Below are 21,281 nucleotides of genomic sequence, written 5' to 3'. Positions count from 1 at the left end.
CAGTCAACAAAACCAAAAGACAACCTACAGAATAGGAGAAGATATTTCCAAATGTCTTATCAGATAAAGGGTTAATATCCAACATCCAGAAAGAACTTCTCAAACTCAACACCCAAAAAACAACAAATCTGGTCAAGAAATGGGCAGAATATATGAACAGACATTTCCCCAAAGAAGACATACAAATGGCCAAAAGAAACATGAAAAAATATCCAATATCACTCAGCATTAGGGAAATTCAAATCAGAATCACAATGAGACCACCTCACACCAGTCAGAATGGCTGAAATCAACAACTCACGAAACAATGCAAGTTGGTACAACCACTCTGGAAAATAATATGAGAAAAGTTTAAAATAGGGCTATCCTATGGCCAAGAAATTGCACTACTAGGTATTTAGCCAAAGGATACAAAGGGGTACATGCACCCCAATGTTTATAGCAACAGCTACCACAATAGCCAAACTATGGAAAGAGCCTAGATGTCCATCAACAGATGAATTGATCAAGAAGATGTGATATATATATATATATATATATATATATATATATATATATAATGAAATACTACTCAGCCATAAAAAAGAATGAAATCTTGCCATTTGCAATGATGTGGATGGAACTTAGAGGGTGTTATACTAAGTGAAATAAGTCAATCAGAGAAAGACAAATATATGATTTCACTCATACATGAAAACAAACAAAACAGAGGGAAATTGGGGAAAAGAGGGAAAAATAAAATAAGAAGAAAACAGGGAGAGAGACAAATCATAAGAGACTCTTAAGCATAGGAAGCAAACAGAGTTGCTGGAGGGGAAGTGGGTGGGGGGAAGGGGTAACTGGGTGATGGGCACTAAAGAGGGCATTTGATATAATGAGCACTGGGTGTTATATGCAACTGATGCATCTGATATATGCAACTGATGAATCACTGAACTCTACCTCTGAAACTAATAGTATACTGTATGTTAATTTAATAAAATAAAATATTTTTAAATCATGCAAAATATGAAGCACTGTACAGATATAATGAGATTTTTTCTCCACCCCGCATAATTCTGTCTTCCTTTCATATTTCTGGAATACAATCCTTAGCCCCAGTTTCCCACTCTTCAAGAAGTTGTCTCATGTCATGTTCAAATGGTCTTCTGCCCCTCTGGACTTGCTCCTCTTAGCTTTTATCTGTAATGTCAATTGTCAGGTGAAATTCCAGGAACCCGAATATCCAGATATCCACTACCAAACCCCACCAGAGGCCTCTGTGTGTGTTGCATTTACCAAGAAGCATCCACCGTGATAACATCAGATAGGTAATCAACTTATCCTTCTCAGGCTCTTACACTGGATTTGCTGAGAATTTTAGAGCACAGTCCTGCAGGGTGGTGATGATGTGCTGGGTAGGTTCTCCAGTTCCAGCCATGGTACTCTCAATCCCATGGCAAATTGTCCCCTATGGTAGGCAGAATGATGGCACCCCCAAAGATGCCAACGTCCTAATCCAGACAACCAGTGACCATGTTACCTTACACAGTAGAAAGCACTTTGCAGTTGTGATTATGTTTAGAATCTTGGGATGGGGGAAACTATCCTGGATTATCCAGGCAGGCCAGGTGCAAGCACAGGATTTTTATAAGATGGAGGTAGAAGAGCAGAACCAGAGGAGAGGTCATGTGATAGAGGCAGAGCTCAGAGAGACTGGCCACAAGTCAAGGAATGCAGGCAGCTTCCAGAAGCTAAGAAAGGCAGGGAAGCAACTTCTCCCACAGAGACTCCGGAGGGAATATACTGTTAACACCTGATTTTAGCCCATTTTAGACTTCAGGCCTCCAAAATAATAAGATTGTAAATCTATGGTGTTTTATGCTGCTAAAAATAATAGTAATTTGTACAGTAGCCTTAGGAAACAAATACACACCCCATGCTTTTGCTCATTTCATCAACCAAAATTGTGTTGTCTCACACAAATAAGTGATTATTTGTACTGAGGTCTATTAGACAACTCTCAGAGGCTTACAGCAGGCCATTTTTTTTAATTACAGAGAAATAAATTAAGTCAGCCTCTCTCAAAGGTAATTAGTCATATTCCAGTGTGTTTCTATCTCTGTGAAATTTCATTATGCTGCAATGATACCACATGTTTTTGTATCGGCCTTTTCTCACTTACCACCAAAGCATAAGCATTTCCCTGCTATTCCAAACTCCAGCAAAGTCCATGACTGGTTATAGAGCTCTCATCAAATCTCTCCTTAGCCCTCCTGTGCAACTAACAGATGGTCTCTCCAGCTCTACAGTTCTGACAACACCAGGGGTTTCTGCTGTGAGTTTCTTACTGCTTCTTCAAATGGATTCCTAAAATCAGAATAAACAAATCAAAAATATATAAGTGTTAACCAAGTAAAAAAGTCCTTTCTGTAAACTAGGTCCTGATGTCCACCCTAACTAGGTGTGTCCCCTTTAAACTTGGTAGCATCGTAAAAAGGCCATTATCAAATCCTAGCTAATGGGACTATTTCCCCAAAATGGTATCATTTTTCTTTTATCTGCCTCCAGTAGCTGGGAGATGGAACCCTCAGATCATAGATGTTTTCCTTTAGTTCTGCTTATTTTCACAGCCACTTGTACATGCAAGCCATGAACCCCTAGTTCACAGAGACAAATGAACCACAGACCCGTCCTCAGGGAGCCTGTGATCCTCTCAGGAGACAAGACATGTACACATGGAGTGGGACACAAGGAACCATGCTTCATGTCATAGTCCACTCGGTCCATTTGCCCAATGTGTCCTTCCTGACACATGCAGGGAGCAAACTCCTCTGTAAAGACACCTGACCCCTGACAGAGGTGACCCCTCCTCTGACTTCCTGACCCCTGGCAGGACCAACATCTTCTCTGACTTTCTGCCCCCTGAAAGGGCTGACCCCTCCTCTGAGCCTCCATGGAATATTACTCAGCCATAAAAAAGGAAGTCTTGCCATTTGCAACAACATGGATGGAGCGAGAGTGTAAATAAGTGAAATAAGTCACACAGAGAAAGGCAAATACCATATGACTTCACTTACATGTGGAATTTAAGAAACAAAACAAATGAGCATAGGGAGGAATAAAAGAAAAGAAAACCAAGAAACACACTCATAACTACAGAGAACAAACTGATGGTTACCAGAGGGGAGGTGGGGTAGGGGTAGGTGATGAGTGATACAGGTGATGGAGATTAAGGCATGAACTTGTTATGAGCACCAAGTAATGTATAGAATTCTTAAATCACTCAGTTGTACATTTGAAACTAATATAATACTATATATTAGCCATACTAGAATTAAAAATTTTTTTAAAGCCTCTCTCAAAAAAAAATAAATAAAAGTTTTAAAAAGCCTCTCTCTCCTGTTCTGTCCAAGCTCTGGGCCCTCAGACCAGTAGCACTGGCTCCATCTTGGAGCTGGTGAAAAATGTCAAACCTGGGATCCCTACCCAGAATGGCTGAACCCACATATGCTCTTTGACAAAATCCCTGGGAGATGTGCCGGCACATTTGGTCTGAAGCCACACAGAATACAGTCATTCACAGCTAGCTCTGTAGGTCTCTTGGCTCCTTCACAGTGAAAGAGAAGTGGTTTCTGAAAATCCCAGGACCCTTCTCCCAAGGGTGGCTATAAATGTGGCTGTGCCCATCAAATCCTGCACTCACAAGACAGCCTCTTCTCAGGACATACTCATACAGAGGGAAGATAGCTTGATAGAAAGACTGGATTTCTAGCAACTCAAATGCAGGGGAAATTGACGTCAGAAGACAAAAAAGCTGTCAAGTTTCTTTGTTCCGATGTCTTTAAAAACGTGTTTCATAAAAACAGAGATAACTTAAATAAATTAACATTAGGGAGGAGAGGTTTTGGAAAGACTTAGCCATGTCTCCACAGGAAGGTTCAATGCAATGACAGGCTCCACTCCCAGGGAGGTACTGCTGGTGTTTATGAAACATTTAATTCCAGAGAAGTGAAGGCCAGAAATTTCTAACTTCATAACTATAGGAAATTTGAAGGAAGTCTATTTCTTTTTTTTATTAGTTTCAGAGGCAGAATTTAGTGATTCATCAGTTGCATATAACACCAACACCCAGTGCTCACTACATCAAGTGCCCTCCTTAGTATCCATCACCCAATTACCCCATCATCTCACCCACCTCCCCTCCAGCAACCCTAAATTTGTTTCCTATAGTTAAAAGTCTCTTATGGTTTGTCTCCCTCTCTGTTTTTATCATATTTAATTTTCCTTCTCTTCCCCTATGTTATTCTGTTTTGTTTCTTAAAATTCATATATAAGTAAAATCATATGGCATTTGTCTTTCTCTGATTTATTTCACTTAGTATAATACCCTCTAGTTCCTAGGGGAAAGGCTCCCAGTGCTTCCCCATTGAGAATGATATTTGCTGTGGGCTTTTTGTAGATGGCTTTTAAGATGTCAAGGAATGTTGCCTCTATCCCTACACTCTGAAGAGTTTTGATCAGGAATGGATGCTGTATTTAGTCAAATGGTTTCTCTGCATCTAATGAGAGGATCATATGGTTCTTGGTTTTTCTCTTGCTGATATGATGGTCATCAAGACAGGGTGGTACTGGCACGAAAACAGACACATAGATCAATGGAACAGAATAGAGAATCCAGAAGTGGACCCTCAACTTTATGGTCAACTAATATTCGACAAAGGAGGAAAGACTATCCACTGGAAAAAAGACAGTCTCTTCAATAAATGGTGCTGGGAAAATTGGACATCCACATGCAGCAGAATGAAACTAGACCACTCTCTTTCACCAGACACAAAGATAAACTCAAAATAGATGAAAGACCTAAATGTGAGACAAGATTCCATCAAAACCCTAGAGGAGAACACAGGCAACACCCCTTATGAACTCGGCCACAGTAACTTCTTGCAAGATACGTCCACGAAGGCAAAAGAAACAAAAGCAAAAATGAACTATTGGGACTTCATCAAGATAAGAAGCTTTTGCACAGCAAAGGGTACAGTCAACAAAACTCAAAGACAACCTACAGAATGGGAGAAGATATTTGCAAATGACGTATCAGATAAAGGGCTAGTTTCCAAGATCTATGAAGAACTTCTTAAACTCAACACCAAAGAAACAGACAATCCAATCATGAAATGGGCAAAAGACATGAACAGAAATCTCACAGAGGAAGACATAGACATGGCCAACATGCACATGAGAAAATGCTCGCATCACTTGCCATCAGGGAAATACAAATCAAAACCACAATGAGATACCACCTCGCACCAGTGAGAATGGGGAAAATTAACAAGTCAGGAAACCACAAATGTTGGAGAGGATGCAGAGAAAAGGGAACCCTCTTGCACTGTTAGTGGGAACATGAACTGGTACAGCCACTCTGGAAAACTGTGTGGAGGTTCTTCAAAGAGTTAAAACTAGACCTGCCCTACGACCCAGCAATTGCACTGCTGGGGATTTACCCCAAAGATACAGATGCAATGAAACGCCGGGACATCTGCACTCCGATGTTACTTTTTCATGTTTCTTTTGGCCATCTGTATGTTTTCTTTGGAGAAATGTCTGTTCATATCTTCTGCCCATTTCTTGTTGGTTTTGGGGTGTTGAGTTTGACAAGTTCTTCCTGGATGTTGGACATTAGCCCTTTATCTGATAAGACATTTGCAAATATCTTCTCCTATTCAATAAGCATGCAAATTGGCAAAGAATAAGTCAAACTTTCACTTTGCAGATGACATTATTTCTACGTAGAAAATCCAAAAGATTCTAATCCAGAAATTGCCAGACTCATAGGAATTAAGTGGCAGGATATAAAATCAATGCACAGAAGTCAGTTACATTTCTAAACACTGAGGTAGAAGAAAGAGAAATGAAAGAATCAACCCCATTTACAATTATACCAAAAACCACAAGATAGCTAGGAATAAACCTAGCCAAAGAGATAAAAGATCTGTACTCTGAAAACTATAGAACACTTATGAAAAAAACTGAGGAAGACACAAAGAAATGGGAAAACATTCCATGCTTATGGATTGGAAGAACAAATATTGTTAAAATGTCTATGCTACCCAAAGCAATCTACATATTCAACAAAAACCATGTCAAAATACCATCAGTATTTGTCACAGACCTGGAACAAGCAATTCTAAAATTTGTATGGAACCACAAAAAAAATAATAAATAACCAAAGAAATGTTGAAAAAGAAAACCAAAACTGGAGGCATCACAATTCTGGATTTCAAGCTGTATTGCAAAGCTGTAATCATCACGACAGTATGGTACTGGCAAAAAAAACAGACAAGAAATCAGTGGAACAGAATAGAGAACCCAGAAATGAACTCTCAACTCTATGGTCAACTAATCTTTGACAAAGCAGGAAAGAATATCCAGTGGAAAAAAGACAGTCTCTTCAACAAATGGTGCTGGGGAAATTGGAAAGCCACATGAAGAAGAATGAAACTGGACCATTTTCTGCAAAGGTAGACTTAAAATGGATTAAAGATGTAACTGTGAGACAGGAATCCATCAACGTCCTAGAGGAGAACACAGGCAGCACCCTTTTTTATCTCAACCATAGCAACTTCATGCTAGGTATGTCTCTAAAGGCAAGAGAAACAAAGGTAAAGATTAACTATTGGGACTTCATCGAGATAAAAAGGTTTTGCACAGCAAAGAAAACAGTCAAAAAAACTGGGAGAAGGTCTATTTCAAAAGATCAGTAGTCAGATTAAATTCGCCAAGAGAAATCATGATGTGATCATCTAGGAAAAAGAGTTTTAGGGAAGTCAGATTAAAACAGGCTTTTCCTCTGGGTCTGGCTGTGGCTATCACCTGGAAATTCTCACCTGGAAATCCTCAGTAATCCCACCGAGGCCATTTCTCATCATCATTCATTGAAGGGCACCTCAGACAGGAGGAGCCACAGCAGAGCAATTTAAGGGGTGGGACATGTTGGGTTTCAGTCTCTGTCTGTTAGCTCACACCAGATGCCACCTTTGGTTTCACTGCACATGTGTCATTGGATTTCCCTCTATTTTCTCATTTCATTTTTAAAGGTAGGCCTTTAGGATCTTCAGATATGTGCCTAGTATTCACAAAGACTGTAAAAATTATATGCCATGTGTCTTTTCCTCTGCCAAAAGAAAACTTGATTGTGAAAGCATTTACTCAGGTAGAGAGGCCTAACTGCATTTTCCACACTCAACCCTAGAATCATGGTTTTCAGAAGTAGGAAGTCTCCAGAACATCTAGTTCCTTACACAGAATTGGGAGACCTTAAATTCGGGGTTTGTGAAGACCACACCAGGATTTCTTGAAATGACTGAGTCCACATTCTGGAATAAAAACTATGTCGCACAGTGGATAGGGCAAACTTAAACCAATAAGATATAAAGATGCTTAGTGCAGACCTGGGGCCATCTCGTTTAGAGTGACTTCAACAGGGAGACACAGCAAACTGAAGGCACTGCTGACAGTAAGAATGCATGGTCTCTCATAACGAGGTGGCCATGGCTGGCTAGAGTGCAGCCTCCACATGTCCTTGGCTATACCCTCTGCTGATTGTGGTATCACTGTTGAGCTAGGAACAGGCCACATCCAGACATGGAAGCACCAACAATGAGAAAGACTGTCTTCCTCCTCGAGGCTTTTGCTTGGAGCTAAAGAACTTTCCCAGAGCCCCAGCATTTGCCTCCTCGCACCCCACTCCCCCACCCCTGCTCAGGCCTAAACCAGCAAGGTACAAGCCACACAGAGGAGGGTTAGGAAGGGGAAGAAGGGCAGCCCGGCATAGGTGCCATGGCCATGACAGTGACAGTAGGACTTAGGTTTCTACTCATTCAGGAAGGAGAGCAGAGGGGTAGGGAGGAGGGCCCACAGGCCCCTAGAGCTGGCAGCCACTAGGGTAGTTCAGTGCTGGAGAACAGAGAATCAGCAACTGGGCTGGTGCCACATGTTCCACTGACTTTGGGATCCTGTGGCTGCTTAGACTCCCTGATTTATTTCCTCATCAGTAAAATGAAGGTTTACAAGATAATGTAGGAAAAGTGCTGCTTTATGGTGGGCACTCATTAAAGCATGGTTTAATATCATTATTTTTGCTGCGATTTTGCAACTACCAAGAAGACCCCATTAAAAAAAAATCTTTGCCGTTACTCTGATGCTTTAATTAATTTCCTATCTGCTGGTTGGGGCCTCAAAGTTTTCCACAATCTAATCAGGCATGAGACTGGAAATAGAAATCCCTACAGAAGAGCATGCCGTGGCCAACACATGCCCAGAGGGAGATGACAATAAGCACAGGAGCCCAGCCCTTCTCCACCAACAAGCCTGCTTTTGTTCCTACACAGAATGGTATCAAACACTTGCCTGAACACAGATGTTAACCTGGGGGTTAGAGGTAAGACTAATCAGACACAGAGAAAGGAACACTCCAGGATCCTGAAAAGGAAGGATCCAGTGTCAGGGACACTGTCACTGAAGACAAGGTGGACATGTCCCTATCTCTGCTGTTTGTGTACTGGGTTGACCATCGGGCTTGCCCCTGCCCCAGGCTCTCCATCTCTAAGGCTGGACTTAGCCTGTCGTCAGCCCCCTGCACAAGTAATCACTCTTGCCTCTTCATTCTGACCTGTGGGATCCACCAGCTGCAGTCCAGGAATGTCCTGCCTTACCCTGGGCCCACCTGGAGCAGCTCTGAGCCAGGAACTGAGCCCTGGGCTCTTGCCAGGGGCCTTGTGTCTAGGGAGCTTCCTCTCAGCTCCTGTAGAATGACCAGTCCCATATCAGGGGCCACACAGTGACAGCAGAGAACAGGAGGATGGGACCAACCTACCAGCTCCCCAGCCAGCCATATGTCTAGGGCCCCACACCTGTATCTAAATCCTCTGTCAACTTCTACTTGTGTAAATAGAAACTGGCAGTCTCTTCCTGACAGAACCAGTATGAGATTTACATAAAATAGCAATAAAAATGAAGTTCAGCAATGCAAGACACAGTGCAGGAGGGGCCAGGCCCCAAATGGTGCCACCAGCACCAAAACCCTCTTGGGGGTAGGCTGTTCCTGACTCACCTTAAATGCCCTCGGCTCACCGGCATCCACCCACTGGTGCCTGCTTCTTGGCTCTGCCTGGAGGGCTGACACCTCCAGGCTGGTCTATATGGCTCCTGGGTGCTAATCCTTCTGCATTCAGGCTACCCTGCTGGACCTGCTCCCAACAGAGAAGTACCTTCAAACCCCAGGAGGTCACAACATCATGACAGCCTCTGGCTCAGTGGAAAGCACTGTCCTCTTACAGCCCCATTCCTCAGGAAAGGAAAAGCTCACTGAATTTCTATCAGTTCAGTGGGAGTAAAGCAGACTTTTCTCCAGGGCTTTTCAATAAGTCCAATCTTTGTATCCATTCTCACCAATTTATGACTGTGTGTTTCCCACCTGATCCTGCCTTCTCATTGGCTGGCTGACCAAACATTATTTCAGAGCTGGTCTGTGGAGTAGATAGACAGTGCAGTCAACATGCAGGCAGTGTGGTCTCTCTCAGCCCTCCCAGGACAGTAACAGCACCTTTTTTAAAAAAAGATTTTATTTATTCATGAGACACACAGAGGAGGCAGAGATGTAGGCAGAGAGAGGAGCAGGCTCCCTGCAGGGAGCTCGATGCTGGACTCAATTCCAGGATGCTGGGATCAGGACCTGAGACAAAGGCAGATGCTCAACCACTGAGCCACCTAGGTGCCCCAGCAACAGCACCTTGATGCCAAGGTGGGGTCTGCTTGGGTCACACCCCTCAGGACCTCCTCTCATTCTCCCTCAAAAGCCTAGCTACAGTGTGAGCCCATGCTCTACTTTCCATGAGAATCAGAACAGAAAAGAGAGAGATGGAGAATGCCAGAATCTGCTGCCGAGTCAGCCAGATGAATAGCCAATTTAGTTCTGCCAGGTTGCAGCAGGGGTCCCTTATCGGCCCACTGCAAAAATCAATCAACACAGACCAGGTCGTACAGAGACACGAGAGGAGGAAAGAGCCTTCAGGTCTGCTCCTTGTAAATCAGCATGTAGTTTTGCATCATTTCTTCTGATTGTAAATCTATATCCACCACAGAAAATTAGGAAATAGGGTAAGATGAAGAAATAAAGGCTATCTATAATTCTGCTGCCCAGAGAGACCCACTATTATTAGTTCAGTACATTTTTATCTGGTCTATATTTTTCAGAGGTGAAGTATTGAACATCCAGTTTGGTACCCGGCTTTTTTTCAGTTAATATTTTATACTATCATTTTCTTCCTTAAATACCCCCCAAAACATGACCTCTAGTAGCTGTGTGATGTCACACTGCACAGATATTTTTGCTAATTTCTCATTGCTAGATATCATGTTGGTCTCCAGGATTTTCGCTATTTTAAAAAGCAGTATAGTGATACTTCTTGGTCACAGATGGTTTCCACAGCTCTAAGGCATCCTTAGGTAACTGTGGCAGCCAGCAGCCAGCTGTCCTCCTGTACACACAGCTGGGCTGCATCCCATCCTCCTTGCAGATGGGAGTGCCTGTGCCTGAGCTCCACCCATGCATATCCCACTCATGTTCCCATGGAAACCACATGTTCAAAATGGCAGAACCTTTATCAGTCTATGTCCCTGAATGACCACAGGGGGAAAGAGCTACCATAAGATCTGTTCCACAGCCCAGGTGAGTCCTGTGAATAGGAAATAAACTTTTGTTGTATTAAGCCATTACCTGTTTGGGTCTTGTCAAGAGTTTAGCCAAGCTACTCCATGGTACTGCTGCCTCAACATCCATTTCATTTGGCTAATAGGCCTATGGGGACCTTAAGTTGATACTAGCCCCTCATGCAAGTGCATGCCCTAGATAATGGCCCACAGAGTCACAAGTTAGTTCCTGAAAGGACTTTCCCAATAGCCATTGTGATCATCCTTCCCAGCCTTTCTCCTTGACACTCCTTAGCACCCATAGAGCTCCCAAAACTCCTTTCTCTTTGGTTTGAATTTACCAATCTGGCCTTAGCCCAGGAACCCAAAAGCACTCTACCCACAGAGTCTAATAAGTCCATGAGCCACATGTCCTATGGATCTCCCCGTCTGCACTCTGCCTTGACTTCTATGCTTGGTTTCCCATCACATGCCATGACCTTCCTTGCTCTAGGACTTGTTAGTAATAAACTGCTCTACTGTAATTTCTCTTGTGGTCTGTTATTGAATCATGGCTCACCATCCAACACCCTGTGCTCCACTGAACAGATGTTAATTTAACACTAGCATCACAAACAGGATGGTAGAGGCATGCTTGCTATCAACCAATGGGAATGCCTTTTAGCTGTGAATGGTGGGCTGGCTTTCCAGGAGGCTAATTCTATCTAGAGAGAGAGATCCACTGCTTGCTAGTGTTCATTCACACTCTTTGCTTGGCAGTATACTGTCTATGCAGAGTGCTGCTTCAATTTCCCATCCCAAAGTGAAAGTTGGGAAAGAAACAAACAGGATTATCCCAAACTTCAAAGTATCACTCATTGATGCTGTTTGAGGTACCCTGAATGTGTTGTCATTTGCCTGCTAACACACCACAGAGGATGAATTTCCCCAGCAGGTATTCAATTTTGGGTGTGTTTCTCAACTCTAAAGGTAGACCTAGCTGTCCACTGTTAGAATTGACTAAGATTTTTTAAAGGTTCTGTTGTGTTAGTTAATAGCCAGGACATGCTAATGGCAACCTCACCCAAGGATGGGCTTCCACAAAAAGGTGCCAGGCAATGACTTTGGGAGCAGGAAGAGATTCCACTGTTTGTAGGTGGCTCTGGAACACCAAGTCCTAACTAATATAATAGGGGCACCCTACCCTCACTCAGGAAGTTGTGGCTCCTCACAAAATCAGGTGCAGCAGAGGCGCTCAGTTCTTCTATTGCTGTGTGCCTTGCTGCTGTTACACCTAATCCCCCACCCCTATGGGATATTGTGGTTCCTACCCCTGGCACATGGTGGAATGAGATCTAATGGCTCGAGCACCTACTATCATCTAAAGTGCCCAGGGAGTTAGCAAGCTCCTCACTAAATGTAAAATGCCCGCAGAAGTGGCCGAGCCACTGCTCAGCACAAGGATACCAACATGCCAAAGCGCCGATCCTGCTCATCATGAAAATCCTTCTTAACCAGATATGTGCTCATCCCGTTTGGCCGACAAGACATCATAGATTGATTCAGATCAAGGTACACATTTCACCTCCTAAGTGGATCAGTTACAGGCTCTATAACTGGAATCTTAAGGAATTTCTGCCTAACTTGCCAGCTCCAAGCAGCTAGACATATCAAGAGGCACAATGGCCTATTCAAAGATGTACTCCTCAAGCTTTTAAACAAGTGGTTCTCCAGATGGACAGAAAATTTACCCCAACCTCCAATACTGCTTGATTCCTGACCCTCAGGTCTCCATGCCCACGCCACCAACTACCAGTTTTCTCCAAAGACCCCCTCCATAAAAGGAGGGGAACTTCTCCTTTGACATCAGGGAAGACGTCATGTTTACTAGATAAGTGCTCCTCTCACCATTGTGATCTTCCCCTTGTCTCACCATCTTCCACATGCTGACAACTTGAACAGTATGATCCCCTTTGTGTAAAAATCCAAAGGGAAAACCCCTACCAAATTGCTTAGAGATCATGATTCTACAGATTTCTGGGCCCAAATGATGGTCCAGTACCAGCCATGAATGAAGCTAAGGCCACCAGCTTTGCCTCACTATTCAGATTATAAAGGCTGGCTAATTAAACCAAATTCATCAGATTTTGTAGAAGATTGAAATTACAGCTTCAGGGAAAATAGCAGAACTGAGTGAATCTCAGAGGAAAAAAGGCCCTTCACCTCATAGATACCAGCCACATCAGGAAATGAAATCCAAGCAGAAACCCTAGGATCTGGTGGTCTCTATTAGCAGACCCCAGCCAGGCACTACCCAACCATAGAGAAAGAAGTAAAGGACCTCTTCCTCCAGAGTAGCCACATTGCCTTTGGTCAGCATCCAGATTGTTTGTCTCAAAGGAGGCCGCTGCAAGGTAGCCAAATACAAATGCCCCCCTTGGTTGTGACTATTATTCTTATTGTGTACAGCCTAGGTAATAGGGTTGCTAGTAGAGCCCTCAGGCTTAACCCCATCTCAGGAGATATGCTGAGACAAAATCGGTCAGGTGCAAATATACTGCAGGATGGCTAAGCACAAGTGCTGATGGGCCCTGGTAGAAGAGATTCAGGCAGCATGCCACCAGGCATGGATTCTGACCCAGAGCTTACCTCCTTCTAAATTAAATAGTACCAACAGAAGCAATGTTTTAAAGAGTCACTCCCTCTTTATACTATGGCCCTCTCAATGTAACCAAATCCTATCCACCTAGCTGGCAGATTTATGCTCTAATTATCTTAGTTTTAATGGGGCCTATCTCTGGATTATAAAAGTTTCATCCATAAAATGTCCCTACAACAAGCCTATCAAAGTACCCAGAATTCATACACATTGTGAATGGTGTCCCCACAAACCTCGGTCAGGGACATCACATGCTCTTCATGAGGTATGCTCCTGATGATCCAAGGGAGCCCACTGAGGTCAGCTTACCTAGCTAGCAGTAGAGCCCACACTTGTAGTTCCATTCTGAGCCAGCCTCTAGCCCATGTATTCAGAATGTAACACTGGCAGTCACTCCTACCCTTCACAGATCTCCCTTGGGATGGTCACTCCCCACCAGACTGGCTCCATCACCTTTAAGTATACCAACATCTCAGAGACACTGCCCCAGCTGAAGAGCTCATGGTTAGAGAAAACTGTGCTGCTAGTTCCTGGGATCCCTTCTCTCTGCTCCACATGCCTGTGTTTGGCTTCTTCCCTGGATGCATGGAAATTCCTCAGTTTTACAAAGAGTTGTTTTTCTGGGCACAATGTCTGACCCACCTGCGTTCATCATCTTTAGCCAAAATTCTTCCCTGGCCTCCTCTTGGGCAGAGGTGAACAAGTGCTGCATCAGTGATCCATGTCAAGAGTTTTCCACTGAAACTCTCACACACACTGCCCGTAAAGGCCAGCCAGGTATTCCTGAACCAATGTTAGTGTTACTGTGATGCTGTGGGAAGCAGAGTGTAGCACTCCAACAAGCTCCGAATCCTCCCCAAACCACTGTTGTGGGACAGCCCTTAGCACTGCTATCTTTGCCAGACACTGAGGATTCTGGGGTTTCTCAGAGGTCTACCTCCCTATACATCAACCTACCCTTTCTTCTCCACTGGTGTTTGGGAGGCATTTAGACAGATTTCCATAGTCTGTGGTTGGCTCCAGAAGTGTCAATATTCCAGTAATTGTATTAACCTTTTTTTAAAGATTTATTTATTTATTTATTTATTTATTATTATTTATTATTATTTATTTATTCATGATAGAGAGAGAGAGAGAGAGAGAGAGGCAGAGACACAGGCAGAGGGAGAAGCAGGCTCCATGCCGGGAGCCCGACACGGGACTTGATCCCGGGACTCCAGGATCGCGCCCTGCCAAAGGCAGGCGCCAAACCACTGAGCCACCCAGGGATCCCAATTGTATTAACTTTTAACATGCAGAGTGATTTTTGTCCTTTCATTCTAGTTATTTCCACCCCTATGTTTTCCATCAAGTAGAGAAGGAATTGTATCAACTCACCAAAATTTAGCTAAGAAACTTTTGGGAAGAAAACAAGGTGGACAAAAAAAGACTGTTCCTTAAAACTGTGATGTGTTCTGCAGATTGGGGGGGAGGGGGCAGGCACACGAAGTTAAGTCTGCAGGAAAGCAGGCTGTACATACTATAGGCCTGCAGGCTTCCTCCCCGATCCACCCTCCATGCATCATGCTACTCCACCCCATGGCTCTGGGGCCTGGCTGTGGGACTTGCTTTGACAAATGGGATGCTAACAGATGCAACACTCATGCTTACACAGTTGGATACCCTCTTGCATCCCTGCCAGCATGAGGGTATCTGCTGCCTCCCAGCCACCCACAGACATGAATGCAAGAAATAGATGCTGCTGGCTGTAAGAATTAGAGATGTTGTGAGCATATCTTGCAGAGCAAAAGCTGACTTATACAGAGAGCATTTTCTCTAGGCCCCCATTTTCTCTAAGATATAATAATCATATCCTGGAAATGATGCCACAAATCCCCACATGGCCTTAGGGCTCCCAGTTGTGGCCTTGGAAACTCTCACCTCTCCTCATGGTCAGAGGTGTGATACAGGACTCCCTGGAAGAAACTTATCACCATCAAGAGGACCACTTTCTAGCAATTTTTTTTCTCCAGCAATTTTTTAAAAATATTTTTAATATGTAAAATTTAATGTATAATACATTACTCCTAATATCAACGTGGAAATGTTTAAAAGACACAAAAGCCTTCAGGGTACCTGGGTGGCTCAGTTGGTTAAATGTCTGACTCTTGATTTCTGCTCAGGTCATGATCTCAGGGTAAGGGAATCAAGCCCCATGTCAGACTACATGCTCAGGGCAGATTCTGCTTAAGATCCTCTATCTCCCTCTCCCTCTGTTCCACTCCTTCTAAAATAAATCTGGGGATCCCTGTGTGGCTCAGTGGTTTAACGCCTGCCTTCAGCCCGGCGCGTGATCCTGGAGTCCCAGGATCAAGTCATCAAGTCCCACATCAGGCTCCCTGCATGGAGCCTGCTTCTTCCTCTGCCTGTGTCTCTGCCTCTCTCTCTCATGAATAAACAAATAAAATCTTTAAAATAAATAAATAAATAAATCTTAAATATATATACATATATATATGTATGTGTATATATATATACATATATATGTATATGTGTGTGTGTCTGTATATATATATATATATATATATATATATATATATATAAATGTAGCTTTAAAAAACAGATACAATGGGATGCCTGGGTGGCTCAGCAGTTGAGTGTCTGCCTTCAGCTCAGGGTGTAATCCTGGGGTCCTGGGATCAAGTCCCACATCAGGCTTCCTGCACGGAGCCTGCTTCTCCCTCTCCATGTCTCTCATAAATAAATAAATAAATAAATAAATAAATAAATAAATAAATAAATAAATAAATAAATAAAATGTTTAAAAAAAAAAACAGATACAAAAGCCTTATAGTGAAAATATCCCCTGCCTCCTTCCCTTCAACCCCTATGTCCTAGGCCTCCACCCAGACTTAAGGCCATGCACATTCCTGCTTGAATTTCACTCCACAGTGAACACACAGCACTCTCCTCATCTCACATTTTTCACTTTGGAAATCAATGCACATCAGCAGTTAGGGAGCTTCCCTTGCATTTTTAATTATATTCCATACCTGAATATATCAGAATATATTTAATTGGTGCCTTACTGATAGACAGTGAGGCTAATATATTGCAACTGCTAACAATATCGCTGTGCACATCCTGGGAAAAATGCCACTCCTATGAATGATTGTATGGCTGCAAGGTAATTTCTGTGCACTTTCTACGTTGACACAGTGCCTTCCATAGACACTAGATCAATTTGATATTCCCTTCACCAACATATGATAATGCCTATAACCCCACAGATTTGCCAACAAGGATCATGGACTCATGGGACTTTTAATTGTATTTCTCTCATCAGAAGTGAGAAGTGAGGTTGAACTTTTATTGGTGGTGGTGTTAGTTTAAGAGCTAGTTGCTTTTGTTTTCCTGCAGAGCTTTTCTGTGTGTCCTTACAGCCTTTGCCTCTTTTCTATGGGTTATTGTAGGAACTGTTCTAGTAAAGACATGAATGCTTTTTATGTAAATATTTACCTTCATCTGTGTTTGCTTCTTGACATTGTTTATATATTTCTAGGTATCAATGTGGAATCTTTTTTAACTGTCTTATAGTTGAATCCATGAATTTTCATTTATGATTTTGCAGTTTTACTAAAATAAGCTTTTAGCTTTCCCTAAAATAAGATTACCAAAAAAAAAAATTTAACTCTCAAGTTTTTCCTAGTTATTTTTATGGTTTTATATTTAATTTTTAAAGCCTTGGTTTATCCAAAACTTACTTTGGTCTAAGGTAGGAGGTAGATAAATTCTCTTTTCCCCCAAATATCTATACAGTTTTGCCAACTCACTTCTCAAACGGTCCTATTTTTCTCATTGATTTCCACGGCTCTCCTCATCCAATACCAGCTTCCCATTAAGCCAAGTTCTGTCTCTGGAATCTAAATGAAGCAAGAAACATCTCTCCTAAAAAAATGAGTGGGAAATATCAGAAAGGGAGACAGAATATAAGAGACTCCTAACTCTGGGAAACGAACAAGAGGTGGTGGAAAGGGAGGTGGCGGGGGCTGGGGGTAACTGGGTGATGGGCACTGAGGGGGGCACTTGATGGGATGAGCACTGGGTGTTATGCTATGTGTTGGCAAATTGAACTCCAATAAAAATGAAAAGAAAGAAAGAAAGAAAGAAAGAAAGAAAGAAAGAAAGAAAGAAAGAAAGAAAGAAAGAAAGAGAAAGAAAGAAAGAAAAAAAAGAAAGAAAAGAAAAGAAAAGAAAAGAAAAGAAAAGAAAAGAAAAGAAAAGAAAAGAAAAGAAAAGAAAAGAAAAGATCTCTCCTGACTGGCTCTACCACCAAAGTTGGCACAAATACAACCCAGAGCTTTCAGGGTAATCAATAAAGAGTGATTTCCTTTACTCTGGGAGATAAAACCATGCTTCATACTTCTCTAGGACTTCATTCTCCCTAGGACCTGTCAGAGTTCAGGAGGAAGGCAGATGATTCATCAGATACTTATGGGTACTACTGACTGCACTGCATCCACCTGACAAACACCTCAAAGGCCAGTGGCTGGAGCTCAATGTGTTCTACACCAGAAAGGGGAGAGCTTTCAGTCCCTGTCAGCCACAATAACTAGGTCAGCCACCATGTTCCAGGTCTGGCAGAGATCGCCAGGTTCCAGGTCTGGAGACCCGAGATTGAGTCCCACGTTGGGCTCCCTGTGTGGAGCCTGCTTCTCCCTCTGCCTGTCTCTGCCTCACTCTCTCTCTCTCTCATAAATAAATAAATAAAATCTTTTAAAAAAGTAATCTGAGTTATTGAAGAATTATATAAGTTTGAACAGTTTAAAGAAAGTCAAGAACAGAAATCTCACAGAGGAAGACATTCACATGGCCAACACGCACATGAGAAAATGCTCCGCATCACTTGCCATCAGGGAAATACAAACCAAAACCACAATGCGGAGGGAGGGGCAAGATGGCAGAAGAGTAGGGTCCCCAAGTCACCTGTCCCCACCAAATTACCTAGATAACCTTCAAATCATCCTGAAAATCTACGAATTCGGCCTGAGATTTAAACAGAGACCAGCTGGAATGCTACAGTGAGAAGAGTTCACGCCTCTATCAAGGTAGGAAGACGGGGAAAAAGAAGTAAAGAAACAAAGGCCTCCAAGGAGGAGGGGCCCCGCGAGGAGCCGGGCTGAGGCCGGGGCGAGTGTCCCCAGGACAGGAGAGCCCCGTCCCGGAGGAGCAGGAGCTGCACCAACCTTCCCAGGGGGAAAGGGCTCCAGGGAGGTGGAGCAGGACCCAGGAGGGCGGGGATGCCCTCGGGCTCCCGGGGACACTAACAGACACCTGCGCCCCGGGAGAGTGCGCCGAGCTCCCTAAGGGCTGCAGCGCGCACGGGGACCCGGAGCAGCTCGGGGGGCTCGGGGGCGGCTCCGCGGAGGGGGCTGCGGGGCGGGAGCACGAATCCAGCAGAGCAGGCCCCGGAGCACAGGGCGCCGGGACACAGACCAGGATCCGGCCTCCCCCGGGACAGGCAGAGGCCGGGAGGGCCCAGGACAGCGAGGACGCTCCTGCCCCGAGCTGAGCAGATCAGCGGCCCCGCCCGGAGCCTCCAGGCCCTGCAGACGGAGAGCTCTGTGGTTACTGCGGGGGATGAAGCCAGGGCTGCAGAGCTGGCCCCGCCACTGGGGTTGTTCCTCCTGCGGCCTCAGGCCCTGAACAACCCCCACTGAGCCCTGCACCAGGCAGGGGCAGAGCAGCTCCCCCAAGTGCTAACACCTGAAAATCAGCACAACAGGCCCCTCCCCCAGAAGACCAGCTGGACGGACCAGTTCCAGGGGAAGTCAAGGGACTTAAAGTATACAGAATCAGAAGGTACTCCGCCGTGTTTTTTTTTTTTTTTTTTTTTCTGGTTGCTTCCACCACCTTTTTCTCCCACCTTTCTTTTTCTTTCTCTTTTTCTTCTCTTTTTTCCTTTTTTTCTTCCTTTTTTCTGTTTTCTTTTTCTCTTTTCTTTCCTTCTTTCTCTCCTCTCTTTTTCTCCTTTTCCCAATACAACTTGCTTTTGGCCACTCTGCACTGAGCAAAATGACTAGAAGGAAAAGTTCACCTCAAAAGAAAGAAGCATAAACAGTCCTCTCTCCCACAGAGTTACAAAATCTGGATTACAATTCAGTGTCAGAAAGCCAATTCACAAACGCTGTATAAAGCTACTGGTGGCTCTAGAAAAAAGCATAAAGGACTCAAGAGACTTCATGACTGCAGAATTTATATCCAATCAGGCAGAAAATAAAAATCAATTGAATGAGATGCAATCCAAACTAGAAATCCTAACGATGAGTGAGTGACATAGAAGACAACTTGATGGCAAAGAGGGAAACTGAAGAAAAAAGAGAGAGACAATTAAAAGACCATGAAGATAGATTGAGGGAAATAAACAACAGCCTGAGGAAGAAAAACATACATTTAATTGGGGTTCCCAAGGGCACCGAAAGGGACAGAGGTCCAGAATATGTATTTGAACAAATCACAGCTGAAAACTTTCCTAATCTGGGAAAGGAAACAGGCATTCAGATCCAGGAAATAGAGAGATCCCCCCCTAAAATCAATAAAAACCGTTCAACACCTTGACATTTAATAGTTAACCTTGCAAATTCCAAGATAAAGAGAAGATCCTTAAAGCAGCAAGAGACAAGAAATCCCTGACTTTTATGGGGAGGACTATTAGGGTAACAGCAAACCTCTCCAGGGACCTGGAAGGCCAGAAAGGGCTGGCAAGATGTATTCAGGGTCCTAAATGAGAAGAACATGCAACCAAGAATACTTTATCCAGCAAGGCTCTCATTCAAAATGGAAGGAGAGATAAAGAGCTTCCAAGACAGGCAGGAACTGAAAGAATATGTGACCTCCAAACCTGCTCTGCAAGAAATTTTAAGGGGGACTCTTAAAATTCCCCTTTAAGAAGAAGTCCAGTGGAACAATCCACAAAAACAGGGACTGAATAGATATCATGATGACACTAAACTCATATCTCTCAATAGTAACTCTGAACATGAACGGGCTTAATGAACCCATCAAAAGGCACAGGGTTTCAGACTGGATAAAAAAGCAGGACCCATCTATCTGCTGTCTATAAGAGACACATTTTAGACAGAAGGACACCTACAGCCTGAAAATAAAAGGTTGGAGAACCATTTCCATTCAAATGGTCCTCAAAAGAAAGCAGGGGTAGCCATCCTTATATCAGATAAACTAAAATTTACCCCGAAGACTGTAGTGAGGGATGAAGAGGGACACTATATCATACTTAAATGATTTTTCCAACAAGAGGACTTAACAGTCCTCAATATATATGCCCCGAATGTGGGAGCTGCCAAATATTTAAATCAATTAATAACCAAAGTGAAGAAATAGTTAGATAATAATACACTTATACTTGGTGACTTCAATCTAGCTCTTTCTTTACTCTATAGGTCTTCTAAGCACAACATCTCCAAAGAAACGAGAGCTTTAAATGATACACTGGACCAGATGGATTTCACAGATATCTACAGAACTTTACATCCAAACTCAACTGGATACACATTCTTCTAAGTGCACATGGAACTTTCTCCAGAATAGATCACATACTGGGTCACAAATCGGGTTTGAACCGATACCAAAAAACTGGGATCGTTCCTTGCATATTCTCAGACCATAATGCCTTGAAATTAGAACTAAATCACAACAAGTAGTTTGGAAGGACCTCAAAAATGTGGAGGTTAAGGACCATCCTGCTAAAAGATGAAAGGGTCAACCAGAAAATGAAGGAAGAATTAAAAAGATTCATGGAAACTAATGAGAATGAAGATACAACCGTTCAAAATCTTTGGGATGCAGCAAAAGCAGTCCTACGGGGGAAATACATCGCAATACAAGCATCCATTCAAAAACTGGAAAGAACTCAAATACAAAAGCTAACCTTACACCTAAAGGAGCTAGAGAAAAA

The 21,281-nt window shown here is 43.3% G+C and overlaps 1 long non-coding RNA gene across 3 annotated transcripts in view; it reads right to left on the bottom strand.

Moving 5' to 3' along the window:
• LOC111091129 overlaps window positions 1–21,281 on the bottom strand; it is a 137,718-nt gene that overhangs the window by 78,782 nt on the left and 37,655 nt on the right. For 2 of the 3 annotated variants that reach the window (XR_005374007.1, XR_005374008.1), the window contains exons 2-3: window positions 17,140–17,254; window positions 2,165–2,349 (exon numbers count right to left, since the gene is read on the bottom strand). This is a non-coding gene — a long non-coding RNA (uncharacterized LOC111091129). The remainder of the gene's footprint in view (window positions 1–2,164; window positions 2,350–17,139; window positions 17,255–21,281) is intronic. The other variant, XR_005374009.1, reaches the window with a different exon arrangement.

This window comes from Canis lupus, chromosome 19, assembly GCF_011100685.1.
Source record: "Canis lupus familiaris isolate Mischka breed German Shepherd chromosome 19, alternate assembly UU_Cfam_GSD_1.0, whole genome shotgun sequence".
Lineage (NCBI taxonomy): Eukaryota > Metazoa > Chordata > Mammalia > Carnivora > Canidae > Canis > Canis lupus.
Note: the sequence above shows the minus strand (reverse complement) of the source record. Positions and strands in the feature narration are given on the sequence as shown.